Source organism: Dysidea avara, chromosome 6, assembly GCF_963678975.1.
Source record: "Dysidea avara chromosome 6, odDysAvar1.4, whole genome shotgun sequence".
NCBI classification, from domain to species: domain Eukaryota; kingdom Metazoa; phylum Porifera; class Demospongiae; order Dictyoceratida; family Dysideidae; genus Dysidea; species Dysidea avara.
In genome coordinates this window covers 27,181,570-27,205,398 of record NC_089277.1, presented here as the reverse complement: position 1 = coordinate 27,205,398, position 23,829 = coordinate 27,181,570, and the positions used below count along the sequence as shown (strand labels likewise).

The 23,829-nt window shown below is 36.6% G+C and overlaps 1 long non-coding RNA gene across 1 annotated transcript in view; it reads right to left on the bottom strand.

The window, feature by feature from the left end:
- The window catches only part of LOC136257532 (uncharacterized), a 188,694-nt gene that overhangs the window by 159,013 nt on the left and 5,852 nt on the right, over positions 1–23,829 (bottom strand). The window lies entirely within an intron of this gene.

Genomic DNA, 23,829 nt, shown 5'->3' with positions numbered 1-23,829 from the left:
CAAGATTGAATCTTGAAGCTGCTTTTAACCAAATCTGGGTACAAGATAAATGAGTTCAGGTGGAAGTAATTTTAATTAAAAAACAGAACTATACACTGTTTCTTGTTATTAGATTTTGAATAATAGTGGCTTGTCAAAGAGAATAAAGAGTGTATAGTTAATTGAATGTAAGGTAAGGAGAATATTTAAAACACAGGATTGGATCTACTTCATATGTAGCCACTGTTCTGAAGTGCAGGTTGCTATTTCAATCTAACTTTTAAAATGATGAATCCATCCATCATTATAATTGTTTTACAACTAGTCTACAAATACAACTAGTTTTTGGCCACAACTAACCTCCTTTTAGTACACAATGATCATGACAACATAAATGCTGCAGTATCATTTAAGCTTAATATTGAGCTTCAAGGGATTTGATGGTGCAAACTCCAGAAGCTGCTATAGATTTATACAAATGTAGCATGGGATTTGATCAAGCAAGGGAAACAAAAATGAACAGTTCTCAGATGTTGCAGCCTTGTGAAGTTTATAAAAGCTAAGAAATTCACTATTATTATAATACTATGTTTTACTTGCGAGAGAAGCATTTCAACCCAAGGATCAAGTTTGTAGAGGAGCCTAAAAAACTTGAACTATTTGACAGAAAAGGTTATTTTCAGAATAGATTTTCAATTAATGATGTTTTATACAATTTATAGTACATTAAAGGTATAAATCTTTTACCTGAAGTAATTGGTATATGGCAGGATGTTTGGTACAATGGTGAGGGTATAGCAGTGCACAGGTCTAGAAGAATAGGCTTAATTTCAGCTTAGACTCGGGTAACTTCTTGAAAATTATAGTTTTAATGTTGGGTGTTCTATTAGAGTAGTTGACTGTTCTATTAGAGTATTTCGGATTTAGCAACTGCTAAGGTAAGACTTACTCCAAAAGTATAATTTTAAACCCTTCTTAGTAATTCTTGGATAAGATTAGCTATTCCCCTTGCTCTTTCCATCTTTTCATTGCTCATACATGTGTATAAAATGCAACTGCACCTGTACTACAGCTTCTAGAAGCTTCCTAGCTTGCTCATTGTATAATTTTGGAGGGGGGTGCTTCAGCACCCCAAGCACCCCCCCTAAATCCGCCCTTGAATATATGGTATTGTATTATTACAGCTAATGTAGTTACTATGAACCATGATTATAAATTACTTGCTAACTATGTCATCAATGCAGATTGATCCTCATCTCAAGTACACAGTATACTCCAACACATTTGTCTACCACCACTTGTAGTAGAATAACTTATAATAATGTGTTGTGTTACGCTATGCTGCACTCCTGGTCACACTGATTTTGTCCAACCACTTCAAGACACTCTAATCCCAAGTTTTACAATCCCTTTTATCAGACCTTGCAGTAGCTAGCTATAGTGAAAGTATACATAGATAAAGGAGTTATTTTGAATAAATGCTACCGCACAACAAAACCCACTTCTACTAAGCATGTAAAGATTAAGCATAATTGAAGAAAGCAGCTAAACTCTCAACACTTTCACCACATAGTAGCTAGTATATTAGTATCATCTCAAACCTCAATTGCAGGTCACCTAGTGTATCTTTGTCTCAACCTTTAAAATGCACTATCAAGTGAGTAGTACTAAGATGTTCTGCCTATAGAACAATTTTGTCTGTGTGTGTGTGTGTGCGTGCGTGCGTGCGTGCGTGCGTGCGTGCGTGCGTGCGTGCGTGTGTAACAAACACAGTATTTTTGGTACATGCCATCTCAGGAATTTCCTTTCAGGCATGGACACACCTTTCTTTAACCACTTCAGTGACATCACTTGAAGAAATGCATCATAGTAGTATTATTGTAAACATTCAGTGAGTGGGAAATTTCTGATGTGGCAAGTCCCCCTTCTATGCCACTGTTTACATGAAAGGTACAACATTAATTCCATGTTAGGAAGTGGTTCAGATTATGGTATAGCTGCTGTACCTTATAGAAATGTACAAACAAATTGAATTTAATTAACAAGTCCATAAAATCTCCACTGAACAGATGTCCTTTCACAGAGGAGTTTTTTTAGTCAACAGTATGTATGATGGGATTGTTTATCAAATGGCCATAGTAAACACTAGTGAATAACTGATGTTTTTGTGGTCACACAAGTTGGCTTGCAGACTGTGGTGTTACATCAAATGACATCAATAATGTTTATTACACATTATATTATTATTATGTGGATGTTATATGTACAATAATAAACACATTAGTGATGTCATTTGATGGAACACCACAGAATGCAAGCATAAAATTGTAAATCAGCAAATAGTTTGGCAAATCATAAATCAGCCAGCTATAATGTCCACTTACATGTAAATATAAATTACCTAATTACATACCTTGGTTGCTGTAATTTGTATGGACTAAACATATTATACAACCAAGATATGCAATCAGTTTAGGACTTCTGTGGGCCATATTTCCCAATGGCTACAATGTATTTAGCATTCTTTTTCTATGAATGTTACTCCAGCAGGTTGGGTTGTTGTATTGGAAGCTGCTATGGAGCTTATACACTTCAGAGACTGCTCTGTAAAACAGTCCACATTGATAGTTCATATTGTGAAGCATGACAAAAATCAGTAGTAGAAATAGTTGTTCACATAATGACATCATTTGTTTGTATAATCTAGAAAGCAGGAAAGACAAAGGCTAGAACAGCAAACAACCCTACCAGAGACAATAGTAAAAGGAAAACATCAATTACAACCATTAAACGTTACCACTTAATGGTTAGATTAAGGGAAATGCCACCATCACGACTATGAATGCTATTACATTTAAAAACTAGGTTTACTTACTGTAGATGGCAAAGAAGTAACAGTGCTTGCTAATGGATAAGTCATATATAAAAGGCTCACCACAAAGCACTTTCCTCACAAAAGAGCTATTGTTATAGTTGTTTTAACTCTTTGTACACAAAATAATAATGTCATAACTGACACTGTAGGCCATCAATATTGCTGCACTGAAATTACAATATCTTCATTAGTAGTCCCAATGCTATTCATTAATAGGGTAATTCCAGAAGATTCTGAAATTCTGTATCCAATTGCTACACCAAAGTATATGAGATCAACAGCTAATCTAAGACAAACATTGAAGTTTATGTAAAGCCAGCTTTAAAAAAAGAAACCAAAAAGTACACTGCATACTTTAGCCTTGTTGAAAAGGGAAACTGGAAACACAAGAAGCCAAAAAGAGCATCTAGTGGGAAATGGTTTGTTAATTTAATAAAGTAAATACACCTAAAGAATTCATTAAAATGATGAATTCATTTGAACCAAATTATATAATAGCTAAATCTATATTTACAAATTCCACACATATATAGGTCATTGTTAGCACTGGCTGTTCATCCACCTATTCCACAGTTTACTCAATTTAGCAACCAACTCCCTCTTGCACTAAAAAGGGTTAATATATAAAAAGCTTATGAACCACATTCCGGGACCAAGGAGCAGATCACAATCTTAGCCTATATCAATGCTGGTACCACCGATGATAATTTTAAGGGTAAACGTTTCGAACTATGAATGAATGGACAAGTTCCAGATACAAGATAAGCAATGTCACCCAAAGAGTGAATGGACAAGTTTTTTTTTTTTTTTAGTATATAGCTAATTGAGTAAACAGTTCAATAAAGAATTCCATCCTCTCAATATTTTAGGTGAGTATTTCTTGCATTATAATCTGGATACTTTAAGTTTTGCAATAGAAAAATAATAATTACTGTATTCTTTCGCTTACCACTGTAGCTCAGCCTCCTCTTGATGTAAGTTTTAAATAGCATTGGGATATATAATGTGATGATGAAGTAGTTGTGTTTGGTTATGATAGTAATAACTTGGTGTACTACATATCCGCGATGTCTCAAATGCTGATGATTTTATTTTGAAGAACTAAACTGAGTGCATAATAATGGCTAGTGTAACATATGGCTCTGCTTCAAGTTGTAGGTGTGCTATATAGATGTTGCTGCCATTTCAAAACAGATTCCTTAGATAATTGGAGGATCAATAAAATTTTTTCTATCTGCTCAATTTATAGTACTGTTCAAACGTTTGATCAAATAAGTAGCAAACTGCCTGTGTTGGACTACTGTACTTAACTGATTAGAAAAATATAATAGGCATAACTTGCATCATCAGTTCCTGTGGTCATGGAATCAGATTCAGCAATTTTCAACAGCATTGTATGTAAGACACATACAGGAATCTGATTGGTTCACAATCTGTATACTATCTATGGTCTGAGAGCTGACAACTCAAATTTAAATATGACACATCATTTAGGATACTACACTTGCCACCATCTTGTAATTGCTAAGACGGATTGAAAGACATACTAGACTACTGCCTTGTCAGACATACACCTACTCGCACACTGCCACTACTATATGACACCAGTGACATTGACTTTTTATTGAAATGTAGTGGAGTTCTTGATTCAGAAAGAAACAAACACTGTAGTTAAGTGAGGAGTGAATGTATCAAATCATATGGTTTTCAATCCCATTCCCTTACTGTACCTATACCTACACTATGCAATGGTCACACTTGTATATAGCCCTATGGTCCATTTTGAAAAGCACACCATTTTTGCATTATAGCTACCTGTCAGGTATGGAAGGTCACACAGCTAATTTGATTATAATATTCTCTCCAGCCATTCATGAGATAAAGTTCTTTTCTCTTCTTAAGGGTTTATGGGGGCCTAGATTATTATTTTCATGTTCTTTGCAAAACTTGTTATATAATACAAAAGAGTATATTGACTACCTTGCAATTTGGTACAGATAGAAGTGACTTATGTACTACGTTTGCAAGGAATCTGATAAGTGCCCACAATGCTATGAACTTTCTTTGTGTAAAACATTGAATGTCTGTCATAGCTACAGGGTAAACTGCATATGGTTGAAATTTGGTGTGCACATCGGCTAGCCATTGTAGAAGTGCTTTTGATGGTTTGAAAACAGAGAAATAACAACTATATACAGAGTTACAAGGCAAAATCAAATGACCATAAATCACTGATCTGAGATGTGCAGTCATCATAGTGCAAAAAAAGTTTATTATTAATGTTGCCAGGATTTGAACCAGGGACCTCCATACTGAACACCCAAATCCTTAACCAATGAGCTACTGCTACTGCTATCACAGTTGTTCACCTCACTTAAATTCTACTTGCAGTATTAGCAATAATTTTATTAGCAATGGCACATCTCAGGCCACAGTGGTCTCACAGTAGCTTCATCCATAGTCAGTCAGTTACAAATAATTCAGTTAAAACAAAATGTCACTAACACTTGTCGAAGGGCTTGAAGTTGCTCTGAAGACATTTATGAGTTAGTTATGCCCGATGAGTACTTAAAAATAAAATGGGGGGATGGTTTTTTTTTGAGTGATATTTTAGGGCAAGAAGGCCCAAACCTCCATGATTCCTACTATACAGTACTACCATATGCTGTATTGTATGACAACACATTTCATTATGTATACGTACATTGTACTATAAATTGAGCAATTATTTTATGTACAGCATACAGTGTAATTATATGTGTTATGTGATGTTGCAGGTTTATGGTGATTGCATTAGTAAAGGGAGTACACAATGCTTACCAGTTCAAGACACTGCTTGACATCTTTTATTCAGACAACAACTTTTATGACTTAGCTGAAAGCATGATGGCAGTCTATCGCATTCTTACAAACACAGAAACTATCATCAAAACTATTAATTTTGAAGATTTATTTGCATGCTTACACAAAGAAGATTTTTTTACAAGAAGGGAAGTTACAGCTCTCTCTAAGAGAGGAAATAAAGTCAGAGATATTGTAGAAATACTGATAGGCAAAGAATTGGATTATTTTTAAAAAAAAATTTATTATCTCTCATAGAGCTAAACCAGGAGGATATTGTCACTTTAGATGAAAGTTTTCCAAAGCATTGCCTATATAAATTCCAGTGCTATCTACAAAAGCAATATGCCAATTTTTCCTTCATCAAAACTTCAGATATTAATTTTAATCTTCCAATATCCGATGGTATTAACATAGCACTGATTGAGATTAGTGAAGAGGATCACAAAAAAGAGTCAACTTTCTTTGACTACTACAGTTTACTACTTAACAATAAAGTGGCCTATACTAGACAAGTTCTTAATTCTTATTCTGACATAGTTGTTGAAAACTGCAGGGTAGTTTTAATACAAGGATATCCTGGAAGTGGCAAGACATTTTTGGCTAAACGAATGTGTACAAAATGGGCAAAAGGAGAACTACTACAAACATTTGCATGTGTTATCTTTTTGCAACTGAGAGATGAAGAAGTTGCTAATGCTGACACTTTAAATGAATTACTAGAATTACAAATTGGCCCATCAGCCAAAACAACTGTTGATGATATTTACAAAATAAATGGTAAATGCATATTGATTATTTTAGAAGGTTGGGATGAGCTACCAGAAAAAAGGCAGCGTAGTAGCTTATTTACTCGACTTATATCTGGTGCCCTTCTTTCTGAGGCAAAATTGTAATCACAAGTTGTCCTTCTGCTGTTAGAAGTCTACAACTTAGACAAATTCAGCGTAGAATTGAAATACTTGGATTTACTAAACAGCAAGTTACACAAAATGTAAAACATTATTTTAGTGATGGTTTAGAGTTAGTTGAACAATTTCATTCTGAATTACAGCGTCTTCCACTTTTAAAGTCCTTTGTGTTTGTCCCCATAAATTTAAGTGTTTCTCTTTACATTTTCTACACAAATGGTTATAAATTACCTGAAACTTTTACAGCCATGTATAAAAATTTGGTGCTGATTCAGTTACGATGTTATCAAACTAGGACTTCATACGGCAGTACATCTATCAGTGATCTAGACAGTCTACCTCCTGAAATTGATGACATGTTGCTTAAGCTAAGTAAAATGGCTTATGACCACTTACATAATGATATCACCTTAATTTTTTCTGAGGCTAAGATAAAAGAATACTGTTTTGATTCAACTGATAAAAACCTTGACAATTTTGATGGGATGGGACTACTACAAGTAACCAACCACAGACATTTTGAGTCTATTAGCAAAACATATGAATTTATTCATCGCACTCTTCAGGAGTTACTTGCAACTTGGTATTTATCTCGACAAGATGCACCAACACAGAAAAAGCAACTACAAAGCATCTTCAACAAGAAGGAACTAGAAATGGTTTGGATATTCTATGCAGGTCTCACAAGATTTGCTTCAGTTTCCTTCAAGGAATGTCTTTCAGAGAGTTACAGTGTGAGAATTAAAATTTCAAGCTATAGAGCATTCAGCTGCAGCTGGGTGCAGAATACTTTTGCAAGGAATGCATTTATAAGGTTTCCTGATGTGAGTAAATTAAGTGAAGACTTTTACTTTGGAAAGCAGTATTCTTTTAATTTGTCTCGTTGCATTTCAAGAGAGTTTCAGACCACACTAATAGCAGCAGTTATGGAGGCACAAAATCCTCAGTTGTGTAAAGACGTGTGCAACAGCTACTTGTTCTATGGTGAAACATGTTGGTTCTTTGTTCATGAATCTGCTGCAACACCTCAGATTTTATCAGCACTGTCCTACTGCATAGCACACAGTGGAAAACGATGGATAATTCAGTGCAATACGTTTAATAAATATGGGGCAGAATGTTTGCTTAAATATTTGACATATAGTATCACCCACAATAATGAATGCAACAAGTATGAAAAGCACAGTTGTAGCACTAACAGCACTATTTCCATCTTTGATATTAATTGTAGTCAGAATAAAATCAGTGGAATACCACAGCTTGTGTGTACTCTGAAATACCTTCAGTTCTTGATGTTGTCATACAGTAATCTAGTAAACGATGAATTTGTAGCTGAGATTGCAAAAGCGCTTAAAGACAACAATACTTGCTTAATAATGCTTCATTTACTAGGTTGTAATGTAACTAGTAATGGCATCGAATCTATTGCAGACATGTTGACGGAAAACAAAACTTTACAATGGACTGGGTTGAAAGATAACATGACAACTTTAAAAGAAGAGGACATAGTTTTACTGCTTCGGAAAATATGTTATCATAATGATACTGTATCTATGATATTTCTTGACAACATTTTTCACTCTTCTGACAAAGTTCAAGATCACTTGAGAGTTATTAATGATCAAAGACAAGAGAGAGGAAAGGAAAAGTTAAATCTTTCTCTTCTTAGTTGTTTCAAGCGCTATGAAATATGTCAGCAATTTATCTCAAGAATACCATTTATAAAGGAAGATGAAGTACGTAGGCTTATTCATAATTTACAGTATTTTCTGTTGCTTGCTACATACAGTGTTTATAATGTCACTGATATGAATCCAGACCACAGCAATTAAAAATTTTTAAAAAGTGTGGCATTGATTTCAATTGACTAAGGACCTGCCAATTATACTGCATAACGTATGAACATAATGGGTGCCTAAGAGCACTGACTATAACACTACATAATAGGCATAATACTTATGCCATATTATAAATCCTTCCTTGTAATACGTAGCACAGAAAAATTAATTCTAGTATGTCAGTGACTCTAATAGAATGATCATGTAGCTGACTAGTCTAATATATAGTATGTTGATTTTATTCTGTGAAAAGAATTTTGACAAACACAGATTTATAGCCTGTGCTTCAGCCACTTATTATTTACCCATAAGGTGTGCATTTATTAGCAAAACATGATAACTGAAGCATAAATAGTGAGGTAAAAAAATTTCAGCACTGCAGCATAATCACAATAAGTGTATAAAACAAAGACATAATTGGTGGGACTGTATTGTAGTAAAAGGACAGCTGAGATATTTGACATAAATTTTAACTTATTTGACATAAATTTTAATTGCTTTTGTAGCTTATGCCATATCCAAGACTTTTATTTACCAGTTTATTTTTGGTTTAGGGTAATGGCTTGCATTCACCTGCAAGAACTTCTCACAGCAGTAAAACTGTAAACTCTTTTGTTTGAAGCTGAGACTGAATCAGGCGACTTTGTATGCCTATAGATACATGTATACATATTATTTTGTTTATGTAGAGCAAATTGTACATACACAGAAATTTCATTGAAAACTCTAATTGAGCAGCCATAAAGCATTCAACATTAACAATGAAATCACTGAAGCATAATAAATAGGATACATAATAATTATCTGCTAATTAAAGAGTGGGTACCAGGGGCGGATCCAGAGTTTGGAAAGAGGGGGGGCACCTTGCTGAAAAAGTTGAAGAGCAGAAAAAAAAAGAAAAAAGGTCACAACAACAATAGCTAGTTATCCTTTACCAAATATATTCTATCACGTATGTTATGTAAAATAAAATCCTTATTTATAGCTTCATAGGTAAGCTACACTGCCTCATGAACATTGTGACTGCTTTATTAGAGTAATTGACTGCTCTATTAGAGTATCTCGATCTTGTATGCAATTTCTTGAGGGGGGGGGGGGGGGGGGGGGCATTTGCCCCAAATGCCCCATCCTGGATCCGCCATTGGGTACTTCTAATAATCCATAGCATGAAAAAGATGATCAAAGATGGCAGTCAAGAAATATTATGGCTGCAATGATTATTAAGTAATGACCCACATATTAATAAATCATTCTTTGCTGATATGATATCCCATTTCTGAAGCAAATATTCTAATAGAACAGGCACACATTTCTGAGCTTGATCGAGATGCTGCAATGAACATTTATTAATTCCCTGCAATGTGAGTATAATACAATGGAACCTCAGTTATCTGAACTCCTTGACACCAGGAGTGGTACATAAGTCTGAAAAGTCCATATCGTTGAATGAAACTGCGTATATAAATAATAGCATAAAGAACATTTTAAAAATTTCCAGATTATCAACTACCCTAATAGAACAGTCACTACTATAATAGAGCAGTAGTTCGGTTGACCGAAGTGGAGTCTGGATAACTGAAGTTACACTATAGATCAGAAAAAATAATTGCTGGGAGGAAAAATTGGTGGGAAAAGGGAAAATTTGGCTCATCCCTAGCGACATATCTGATCAGAGCCGCCCAGAGAAAGTAGGGGGCCCAGGGTAAAGAGTTAAAGAGGGGCTCCAGCAGCAAGGAGAATTCAACTCTGATTCATAAATTCAGCCTAACCGTAAGTCAAAGACCAAAGAAAAAAAGAAAAAGAAAGGTCATTATGTGCGGACAATGACACTAGCTGCCCCTTACCAACCATATCTCCTTATTTATAAGCTTGCAGCTGCTTGCTACACTGCTCCTCCAAAGAATACTGTGACTGCTTTATTAGAGTATATCGATCTTTTAAACAGGTATTCAAGGGACCTTGATGGGCCTCCTTGGGCCCCTTTGAGGCTGGGGCCCAGGGGGTCCCTGTTGCCCCCCCTGTGGGCAGCCCTGTATCTGATCACGAATGTAATGTCTTGTGAACAACTATTAACTATGTGTTAATAATGATATTTTGCTCTTATCAGTCACCATCTAGTGTCATCACCACAAATAAACAGACATCAGAGAAAATTATTGTTACCTTTGGTGAGTATCCGCTTAAAATTGAGTGCCCAGAATGTCATGAAGAGATGAAAACTAAGACGGCAGCCAAAATTGGTCCATTTACATGGATAATGGTTTTACTGTTGTTTTTCGCATTTGCATGGCTCACTCCACTGTAAGTTACATATTTTGCAATGCACTAAAGTATTTTACTTGTGTATTTATTTCATTCAGGTTTTGTCTTTGTTTGTGGCCACTTTTAATGCCATTTTGTAAAGATGTGCCCCATTATTGCTCAAAGTGCAATGCTCATCATTTGACAACTAAACTGTGACTAAATTAGGGCTTTTGTAATGAACCAGTAACAGTGATTGAGATAATGAGTCAGTACCTTGGATTATAATAATTTATCCAGCAAGCACATAATGGTAACACAGTGAGTTGTAATTCTAATTGTTTCACATGTGACACTGAAACTGATTTTCACACATATACCAGTTTAGTGTAAGACTATCACTTACAGTGGCTAGCCATGTGTAATAAATCTCTGACAAAGCAAGTTTTCTACATGCACAGGCAGGGGAATGGGTGGGGTAGGGAAGTTATACCCCTCCAACTATATTATTAGTCAATACTTGTAACAAAAAAATTCTAACAGAGTAGTCAACTATTCTAATAGAACAGTCATGTTTATATAATAGATCAGATACAGGATTGAAATGATTTAAAACACTACCACAAATTTTCTGAAAACTGAAAATTTTTATGGATTATGCATTAGGGTGATATGCTTCCAAACTTCCCAGAATAGCATTGGTTGCTTCAAACACCACTGTGCAACTTTCATTGCCAAAAATCACCTACTCTACAGCCCTGTTGAAACATGTACTGCATGTGCTCATTAATAAGATGTAAGATTCTGAATCCCACCAGGTTTCAAGCCAAGATTCCACATTCCAAATTTTGAGATTTTCACAGCTAGCTACATATATTAACATATTTATGGCTTCCAGGTAATTGGATCACTGATGAGGCCAGAAATGCAGGTTAAAGCCTGTACAATATGCCGAGACATGTGCACAATGCAATGTGACTAAACTGATAGGGGTAATGCTGGCTTATGGTCCACATATTGTCCACTGCCAATTGTTGAGGACATGGTACATCTGCACATGTGCAAGTATTCTTATTCACAACCATTCCTTTTATTGTTCACTGCCATTGAATGCCTGATGCTACTATCATTGTCAACATCAACTTAGTTTAAAGGTATTAAACTTCATTAAATGTTGACCACTTGACTATATATAACCTAGCTTCAACACGTACCTTTGCCTCCTGAATGCTGCAATACTTAACTCTTTGTCTCCAACAAATGGTGGTGGTGGTGGTTTGGTAAGTGTATCTGGTGCCGGCATCACTTTGAGTTTAAATTATTTAGTCCAAATTTGAGGTCAAACTTAATGCCTACAAGGCCCTTATTTTTCAAGATAAACAGACACTTGGGCAGGGAAGGGATTTGGCTGGTGCGCAGAGGTGTTCTATGCTCCAAATTAAATTCCTTCCTTTAGGCCACAGAATGGAAGTCACTACACAAAGAGGCAGCCTTTCACCCAAGTATCCAGATTGATGTGTACGTAAGTGCCTAACCTACATGTGTGTAGCTTCAATGTCCTGTTTATAATGAATTGCTCTAGTCTGGCCTTTTCTGGGTACAAGTTGCAATCTTCTCACTCACTTTTGGTGGCTCATATGCTTCTCATAGGTTAAATCTTTAAGGGCCTGCGTGCTAGTTTCTTGTATGCTACTAGGTGAATAAAAAAAAATCATTATGATTCTTTCTTGCTTAGAGTATGTCAGAAAGTCTTATAACTGGGGGTAGCACAAACAGCAATCTTGTACTGTTTGAATGGGTACTATCAAGGGATCTTATCTGTATTATTAATCTGTATTATTAATTCTGATACAACTGAAGCAAAACATAAGAGTAAAAGTAATACAGCCATTGTGATGTTTACTCTTACTGTATAAGAGTGAACCAAATGACCACAGTGTGTTGATACATGGTTAGCACTTGTGTGGCTCATTGGTTTACAGTTAAATGGCTTGCATCTCTGTAAGGAGAAGATGTACAGCTGAAGCAACCAATCAGCTAAGCCATAGATAATAATTACTCCAGTGTCAGGAGGTATATATTATCTATAAATAAGCAAGCAATTGACAGAACAGTTCTATGGTGCTATCGCATTTTTATGTTATAATGGCTGACCAAAAGAGTTGAGAGGTTTACTTGAGGTTTGGAGATCTGTGTAGCTCTAAATAACACTATGAGACCAACTGCAGTTGTCATCATCCTTGACATGGTGCACTGTAGCTGGAAATAGGGACTTGCATGTGATTCTACAGCAAAAAAATTCTGGACATACTTTATATGGCCACATCAAAACTTCATTACACTTAGCTATGTAGTGTCTGTACAGCATGTCAAGCACATGGACTAAACATGAACTTTAGATTAATCTCAGAGGTTCACACACTGCAGCTTGCTACAACTATGTAGCTACATGTGTCCTGCTTAACTGTGTTACCTGATCCTGTGGCTACAATGTTATGATTTGTGCATTTCAAAATGCCTAATGTTCCAAATAAGGTGTACCAGTGATTCATATGCGAGTGCAAACATTTCCGCAAAGCTGTTACTTACTTTGAATGCAATGTAGCTAATGTGTATACACAGCAAAACCAAATGTAGTAATCCACTCTATATGAATTTGTGTATGGGTTTAGTACATAATTGCATTAGTGTAATAGCTATATTTGGTGGCTTTAAGGAACAGCTGTGTCAACCTTACGGAAGGACACAGGAAATACTGTATATCAGTACTTTAATTGTGAATATCAACTTATGTGAAAGCCATTCATGCTATCATGATTGTATACATAGACTAGCTAACCTATATAGAAATTTGAGACCACACAAAACTACATATCTGCAAACAGTCTGTCACTGTGACAAATTGATCTTTGCTGGGTCGATCCATTTAATTTAAAATAATAACTTTATCACCAATGGTCTGTTGGCAACACATGCCAACAGCCATGCAATTTGAAAAAGTAGCTACATTACGATATTGTTTGCTATAACTACACTACACATAATATATTTACTTAATTCAAAGAAACTTTATCACAGTGTTTGCATACTAAAATGCCATTTTACTGAAGTATGCACATTTGTCAACTGTAGTTTACTGTATTAAGTGTGTGCCAGCATGTACGTGTGTGTGTGTTGTTGTGTGTGTGTAGTGTAGTGCAGAGGCTGGTTTAGAAGTTGATAGGAATGTACAAGAACACTTTACTGGTGTATCAACTGTCTTCATTGGCCATGTGCAATGAATGTATGATCATTAATATTCATAGACAATGTCATTATTTCTAAAAATAAAACTGTATGCATGTATACTCACTACATGTTGAATATTGTCAGGAAATAAATATATCAGGGAAGGCCAGCTTGCCGTCATCCAAAACAGCACTGGAGATGTGAAAGGTAGCTACTGTATATAGACAGCATTGATGTCACTATTATTATGAAATGTTCATAAGCACGTATCAGCTCTCCCTTTAGATGGCAAATAACTAAATTTGGATGGCAAATAGTTTAATTTCTCAGTAGTACCAAGCTAAACTATACCTTTGCTTTGTAGCTAAAAGTATTTGGTATCCACAAAACATTACAATAACATTGTCGAATTGCCTCAGTGAGATGCTGTGTTTGGCAATAGACATGCTAATGTGGGGAAAAGGACAAATGATAGACCCCAGACTGGGAGTGAGCTGCACATGGATGAAAAGTACTCCATGCAGTTTCTCATATGAATTAGCTATACCTGGACACTCTGGCCACAAATGTATACTACACCCTGTAGCCTAAAGAGATCTTGCAGGAGGGAAGAAGCAGGAGAGAATGCATTAATAAAAATAATTGTACTGTATGTAGCTGGCTATATATATATATATATTATGTCTTATAAATTAATTTAAAATCTAAAATCATACACCTGTACTTGCATCAGGGGTGGATCCAGAATTTTGCTAAGGGGGGGGCACTCAGGTAAAAGTCACTCCACAGTGTGTAAAGCACACTCAGTGAAATGTAAAGCAATAGCTTTCTAGGGAGTCTGTGGGCCCAGCCCCAGGGGCGGATCCAGGAGCTGGCAAGGGGAGGGGCACAAACAGGCTAAGATGTAGGTGGTCACAGTTGGGGAAAGCCAGATTCTCTTGTTAGCTGCTGCATTTTTGAAGCAACAGATAATCATCTCTTAGTAGTGTCTCACTGTTGATTTTTGACAGTTTGGCCTTTGCAGATGGTTGTGAAGTCTTAATGCATGTAGTTGTGAAAAGGGCTATGAATCTCTTGAACAACAGCAACACAATAATTATTTTTAGAGGCACTTAGTACACACAAAGGTGCTGGAGGACACTTTCACAGCTAATTTGACTTTTTTCACCTTGGTTTCAGATGAATTTGTAATAAATGCTACTAAAATGTGCACATTTCATAATTATAAATAATTTATCTTTGTATAGAGTTTAGTATTTTTGGGGCATTTGCCCCAAAAGCCCCATCCTGGATCTGCCATTGGCAGCATCCCCTGCACCAGGAAATTTAAAAAAAATTGACATTCTGAGGTTGAATTTGGTGGAAATTTTGACAGGAATTTGTTGCTAGTAATCAACACCTAGTCTGGAAGTATGATATAGCCACTGAGTTAAAAACCAAAATTGGCATAGGAAATTTTGAAAAATTAACATTCTGAGATTGAATTTGGTGGCAATTTTGACTGAAATTTGTTGCTAGTTCAACACTGGAAGTATGATATTAGTATATACAGTAGCTCACTGAACAGGTTGTTTAAATTACAAACAGTGTTTTATAATATACTACTCTTGACTGTTTTATTAAAGTAAATGAATGTTCTATTAGAGTATCTCCATTTCTAAATGTAGAGGGTGCTCTAACCCCTGTGCTATGCCTATGTGGGTAACAATTTGCTAGAGCAGATTTATTACTGTATATACATAGTTATAAACTGTATTGAAAATGTTTGATTTATATCTGTTATAAGGTACCTACCTAGCTATGTTCAATGACTGAGCAACACTATTAAAAAATTCTAAAGGAGATGGGGTGGGGGAACTAGGACCCCCCCCCCCCGATCTTCCCCTGTGCATAACACCAGCCAATTATCAAAAGAAGTGACAAAAGTGACAGGAAGAAAAATAATTTAAGGTTTGTCACAGAAATGACAGTAGCTATAGTAACTGTAAGGAACTTAATTGTTGCAGATACTATAGGTATTTATATACACATACTAGACTGTACAGTGGACAAGAGTAAATGATGAAACTGAAATTGCAGGTTTAACTCCCTCAAGTAAAATAACAACATATTAACACAGGGGATACAACAACCCTCAGGCATCTCACCATCAGCAAGGTTGCAGGTCATCAATTTGGCATCTCTAAAATTGAAATGATCCAGCTCGTTTTGTCTTAAAATAAACCTTGGAAAAGACAACCACTGTGACAATGTTATTATATAAACTAATTAAAGCAGGCTATTGCTTCCAGAGGATAGCTTGTACAACAAAATATTAAACAGTCCTGGATTGCTGTCTGCCAACATTTAATTTAAATTGCTACCCAAGCCCATAATGATCAGAAATTTACTACACACAGCCTTCAGTAAACATTTAGATACCTCTACTCAGAACTGTTTCCCAATGAAACAGTCCAGCTATTCTCAGCACTGATCTTGAAATATTTAAACAGTAAGAACTTCCACTTTGTGTAATTGTATGTACCTATATTGTATAATTGTACATTCAGCGAGTGATTACTATTATTAATTGATTAAAAAACACAGCAGTGTTTATTCTAGGGCTTTTAGGGTGGAACTCTCCCCCCAAATCTCAGACTCACCCCCTAAAATTGTGAGTGATTACTTTAGGTTAAGCTTGTTTTTAAAATGGTACACAAAACTTATCAAAATGCTCTCAGATTCGATCTCAGAGTGTTATAATAAAAATTTCCCATGCAGGTTAAAAATTGCAAACACAACCTTAAAATGCTCTTAGATTCAGTATCAGAACATTAATTTTTAACAAGAGTCCATAATAAAGAGGACTCTTGTTTTTAATGATTTCCTGTAGTTGTACAGTATACAGATAATGTATAGCTGGAAAGTTTGGCGGGAGGAAACTTTGGCAAATTTGCCACTATAGGATTTTGGCGAGAAAAAGTTTGGCAAATTTAGTAGAGCTAATACACCAGATTTGTATTAAAGGATTTGGTGGATTTTAGTTTGGGGTGCTGCTTGCTCGCCAAATTTGCCAAACTTTTCTCCCGCCAAACTTTCCGGCTATATGATATCAAAAATTCCTATACATAAAGTGATGGCTATTCAACATCTGAGATTCCAAGTTTTTGCTCCTTACTCGTTTCCTAAATAGTATACTTAACTTGCCCTTAAATTCAATCTCAGATAGTGTAATTTTGTAAAACATTCTAGCCAATTTAAAATGGCATGCACAGCCAGCAAAAATACCCCCAGATTTAATCTCAAAAAGCCTGATTTCAAGTAAACATTTTCTTGCTTTACCATGAACTAAAATACCCCAATATTCTATTTCTTGGAAGACATCCACCCATGCAAAGCTTTTAATTTTGCTTCATACAACGATAGTTAATACAATATCTTTTATTTAACAGATTGAACATGTGACATTGCACTACTAATAGAATAATTGTGTACACAAGATGCACATGGTTGTGCTAGATATTACATCATCATGTCATCACTACTATGCTCATGCATCAAGTTCTACTAACCATAGAATCAGACTTCACCCAAGCACAAAAATCAAATTCAACACTCATGACACAGCCTTAAATGACCAACCAGTTTGGCAACTATTTCAACTGTTTTACACAGTTGTGAACTTGGACAACTGTACATTATAAATATACACTTTCACCTGGTCAGCCCCAAACTTCCTGATCCCCTTCCCCCATCCTAGAATAAACAGTGGAACACAGGAAGTTATGTTATTGAACCGACTTTCGGCTCAGTATTCTGCCAAACATATAAAATAGTTCACTTTTACAATGCAATCCAATTTCACAGCTAGTTTCTTCTCGTTTTTAGTAGTCTCTTGCACATGCGTATATGTGCTCATGTGTACATGCCTCACCCTGGATCGAGACCAATTATTTCTATTAATTATTTCTTTATTTCCAATGAAACAGTCCAGATATGCACTCCAACACTGATCTTGAAACACTTCTATAATGTAAACTTGATTATGCAGTGTATAGTGACATAAATATCTAGCAAAGACCCAAAACAGCTAGCTATTGGAGTACCACTTAGGATGGCCTGGCTGAAACTAGTTACCCAGCTGCAGCTGCAATAAGCACAACTCCCACTTTTGTACACATTAGCGTTAGCTAACATCCAGGCTGCGATTGCTAATTCATTAATTAAGGAAGTGGATACTGAACCGAAAGTCAGTTCAACAAGCCGGACTCGCTATTGAACTGACAGTAAAACTTAGACAATTAAGTCACTAAATGAAACAAGTTGCTGTTGTGCTACTTAAAAACCAGGTGCCATGCAGCAAACAAACCTAAGTGGAATTAATTAACAGTTTACTAAACTATTAATATTTATATTGGGTTTTGCTTTGTTGCTGCATGCACAATTGAATCATAGCAATTTGTATTTCATAATCGATGAAATATTTTGTAAACCTGTAATTACGTTGCTAAGCACTGCTAAGGAGGCGTACCTCGAACAAAATGCTTTAACCTACTAATAATATACAGAAGTATCTTCTTAACTGTTTTATAGGTCTATAACATTTTCTTACGCAAATTCTCCAGGCAAAAGCCTTAACTTTGCTCTTCATTTTCATTCGCGTATGTTATAAGGGCACACCCCTTTTCAACTCGAAGGAATTCGTTATGCCCAGTAGCCTAAGAAGCCAGCTGTGTTCTTTTTTTGGCTGTTTGACGTCCTTAGAGCCCTTTGGGTAAGGCCTTCACCGCACCCATATAAACTCGTTTCACTTGTATTTCAAATCGGCACATAGTAGCTAACCATCTTAAATCAAAGCTTACCTGCCCAGAAGTTTAATACAGGCTCTATATGGCCTTTGCTTATCACATATTATCATATATTATTAAAGGATAAAGGCTGTTTTTAGCCAACAAAATTTTGCTGACGTGGGTGCTGAAAGACAAACAATTATAGAAACATATAAACATACAAATACACTTTTCGGAAAACAAATTCAGTAAACCAGGCGAGCGCCCACAGCCGGCCGAGTGGGCACGCGCCTGGTTTGAAAAACCCAGAAAACTCAACCAGTACTCGAACCCTGCATGGACTACTGGAACTGTAATGCCATGACTATTTACCCTTGATCAGAGAAAGGTACAACGTCGAGCTACCCATCATTACATGACAAATCCTATACTGAGAAGCTGTCAATACTATCCCTACCATCACTGTTGTATAGACGCCAGAGGGGTGATTTAATTTTTCTTCACAAAATTCTTAACAACTACTTCAGCTCTGACTTTACTAATCTATACACCTACTCCACTACTTCTACCAGGGGACACCAGTTTAAATTGTTCAAGCAACATTCAAGATTGTTATGCAGATCTAATTATTCTATGAACAGAGTGATTAATGATTGGAACAGTTTACCTACCTCTGTTGTAGAAAGTACTTCAATTAACACTTTCAAATCACTGTTAGATAATTATTTTTATAGATTTTAGATTTACGGGTTTTGTATAATGCATTGATTGGGTATACAGGCTTTGCCTTTACCCGTATTTAATCATAATCATAAACTGTAGGCTCTGGGGTGGATCTAGGGGGGGGGGTTCAAAGGGTTCCATGGTAACCCCCCCCCCCCTTTGAGAGAGCCTCTCTTACTCAAGATAGCAGTGTAGCAAGCTATGTATCTAGTTGTAAATAAGGAGATATAGTTGATGAGGAATTTATTGTGAGGGACAGCTATTGTCAGTAGGTAATGACTTTTTTTTTTTTGGTCTTCAACCTACAGCTAAGCTGAAGTTGCAATTCCAAAGTGAAACCCCCCTTTTTAAAAGTCTGGATCCGCCCCTGACAGGGTCGGTGGAAGCTCTTAGTGGCTGCTCAGGCAACAAGCCAGGTTTTGATTCAGGGATTGTGATGAGTGTGTGAAGCACGATGAGTGACTGTGCCGCGAAGGAAGCATGCCCCTCTAGGGGGGTCTGGGGGCATCCCCTCCCCCGCCCTCAGGAAAATTTTGAATTTTTAGTGTTTATAAACCACATTCTGAAGTAATTTTAGCACTTTACAAGAGTTGATTTTAAGATATTGCTTCATACATACACTGACTTTTGTAACTTCCCTAGCTGTCACACTACCTTTCTATATGTTGTAAAGTCTAATATCGTTTATACAATTGATCTGGTTTTTACAGGCTTTGCCTTCTTACCTGTACCCCCAATAATAATAATAATAACCTACCTTTCAGCAGAGCTGGAAGAACGTCCACCGCACTGGTCATCATGTGCTTCGATCATTGGACGCACGAATATAATAGAGGATAAGCAAGTGGTAACGTGAAGTCGGTTGCACATCCTTTTACTGCATTAAAAGTTAGAATGGTTGGTGTCTGTCTAGAAACATATAAATTATTGTATGTCATGACGACGTAACTACTATACAGAGCTACCTTATTAGTATGTAGCTATATTAGTTTAGCTAGGCATGTACTCACATGACTGGCTAGGGATGTGAAAATCTGCTACAGCAGTGGCCGTAGTGCTTACACCGGCCCTGCCTGAGGCTGTGTGCTAACCACTGTGCTACCACTGCTAGCTACCCACAGGCACACTACCCCTACTTTTCTACCCAAATGTTACTCACGTAGTAGTCTCACTATAGCTACATAGTAAGAAGAACATAACCTAAAGGTGAAGAATAAACCAAAGCTGAACCTGATCCTAACCCTAACGGTACTTTTCGCATCCCCTAAAGTCGAATGCTCATGGCAACCACTAGACGTGAAAATAAAAACCTTTTGATTCAGTAACCACTTCCATTAATTTAATTAATTATTATAGGAAATTTTAATGTCAGTTCAATAATTAGACTGACTTTTGGCTCAGTGTGCTCTGCCAACTTAATAGGTTCACTGATAGTGTGATCTCATACCTTTTTAAAATTTTTTAATAACAACCATTGCAATTAACAATTATGGAGAGAACCCAGTCTCTGCTTGGATCAAATCGACAGCAGCAACTGGATTACCACGAATGAATCTGCCAGCAGAAGAACAGGAACCACGTAGACATCTAATTGCAGAGCATAGTTAGGGTTTCCACTCAAAATAGGAAGGTGCTTCATTTTGTTGTTTCTGGAGATTTTCACACAGATTTATCTTCAAGTTAAAGCAAACAAGTGCTAATTTGTTATTGGAATGTTTGCAGCAGTCGCTATCAATTTTAACATGTGTAAATATCAGAAAAGTAGTCATATGACCAAAAATCCCTTCATATAGGATTTCTACTGCAAAATAAGATAATGCCTCAGCCTTTTTCATTGTTTCTGATGATTTTCACGCAGGCTGACCTTAAGATAAAATAAACAAGTGCTAATATATCATTAAACTGTCTATTACTTTCAGTATCAGTGCAGTTTTAACTGTAAATACCCAAAAAGTGGTCACATGGTCAACAATCACATTACAGCTATAAAGGATGTACTATAACACTACAAGATGTAGAAGTCTTCATTATAAGGCAAGAAAATGCAGTGACATCAGTAACCCTACAATATAAAGATTTTCTATAAGCTGCCCAACTTAACTATTATAATATTTTTGGTCACGTGACCACTGTTTGTATGTTTTGTATTAAACTTATGCTGATACTCAATGCTACCAGCAATCCAATAATAAATTAGCACTTGTTTGCTTTATCTTAAAGGTCAGTCTGTGTGAAAATCACCAGAAACTACAAAAAGAAGCACCTTCCTATTTTGAGTTGGAAACCCTAGCGTAGTAGAGAAAGACAATAGCTTATCTGTTTCACAGCTGGTGTCAATTCCCCTTTTCGGTATTCCGCATGCGTATTTACGTACTCAGCCTCACCATGTCGAGGATTTCCTCCATCGATGTATAGGAGTGCCTTCTAGGCTAATATAGTAATAGATTTATCGAAGAACGAATTAACTCACCAACTGAAAATGTGATAACAATCACTTGCACACGATTACATACCGGTAACAATCGCGATTTCCTATTCCGGGGAGGTTCCGGATATCCCATAATACATTATTAGTGTTCATTCGCATCCGACTTGTTCGCATCCATGAATATAGTTTTCGCTTCCTCATGCAACTACCGGCCATGCGCAGTTTGAGCATGCGCGTGTTTTGAATAATAAAATTCGTGCAATACAGGGTTTTGGTATTTGCTAACTAGTGATGATCCTGCCATTCCTGGTATACTTGCTGTAAAAGTGTGTATAATTCCGGTTATGCAATGATTTAACTGACGGGGAATTGAACGGCTTCGATACCATACCCGGTATTGCGCGCGTTTTATTATTCAAAACACGCGCATGCTCAAACCGCGCATGGCCGGTTGTTATTATTATTATTGTTATTATTATCTACTTTACCAGTTAGACACTGGAGGGTGTACACAGAAGGCAGAGCCTGTTCGAGGTGTTTACCCATAGCCTAGGAGCCTAAGCGAAAATCTTTGAGCTAAATATCCTGAAGTGAAACGGGACAAATACCTAGAAGGGCTGAAAAAAAGGCAACCCCATCGTGACTTGATCCGCAGGCCACCCAGATTCCGGCCAAGCGCCACGCTCGGAGCCAACTTTAGGGAGACCACCTAAGTAGGGAAATGTTGTTGTTATTATCTACTTTACCAGTTAGGCACTGGAGGGTGTACACAGAAGGCAGAACCTGTTCGAGGTGTTTACCCATAGCCTAGGAGCCTAAGCGAAAATCTTTGAGCTAAATATCCTGAATTGAAACGGGACAAATACCTAGAAGGGCTGAAAAAAAGGCAACCTCATCGCAAGGCCGGAGGAGACGGTCCGGTTGGTCAGGCCTGAGCCGGACCAATAATCTGGAGTTGAACCAACTAGCTGACTAGCTCGAACTATATCACTCTCATGCAATCTTTGGACGATCACTTCACATGTAGCTACGTACATTTTACAGATGTTATTGAAAATGCATGACACGAGTAGTTACCTAGTTTCTCAGCCTAACTAAAGCACAGAACTACATGTATAGTACCTCCAATTACCTTACAATAGAGCATAGCATTCGTATGGTTTTGTACAGAAATGATTGTGGGTTATACGTACAGTACGTATCACGTGTGTTGACAGTTGGCATTTATCACGTGTAAGGCAGGTGTTTTCTTTGATTCTAAACCAGCACACTTATATCACAATTCAATCTTCATAAAATAATCATTAGCATTCCTTGGCTTGTCTTTCTTGGCTTCTTTTACTGGGCGAAGGGCTGGCAGTGACAAACCAGATGACTCATTCCGCGGCAAGAAGCTGTACACCCATGCATTACATGGTGGCCATCTGGATGAGATGTTGAGTAGAAATCACTCCTCTTCAACTACCCACTCCTGTCGAGATACTGAGCAAAATCTCAGTTTCACCCACATCGCGCCATTTTCGAATACTGATTGGTCTCGTGACTGTCCACCAGTATATTTACGCGATGATCCGTTCATTTCATACAAACCAGTATAGTAGTATACTGTATTTTTGTAGCTGTGTAGCTTTTTATTGTAGCTGTGTGTGAATTCACTGTATAGTACTTATATCCTAGCTAAAGGGGGCCATGCTGCAAGGGTTCCTGTGAAATGAAATTTGGGGGGAAAGTTGCAAATTGCTAGCTAGCTGTACTTTTAAAGTTTAGTATCAATTTTAAATTTTAAGGCATTTTCAAGCCTTTAAATTGTAAAAATTCTGCAGCTCCTGGGGGTTGCACCCCCAGACCCCCCTTAAACTTCTAATTGCTAATTGTAATTAAATGAATCATACAGCAAGTTTCATGCTGTGTCCCCTGTATGATTATGATTACTGAAAACACAGTTACAAACTGATATGTTCAGGTAAGGAAAAAACATTACAAATCACATAGATGA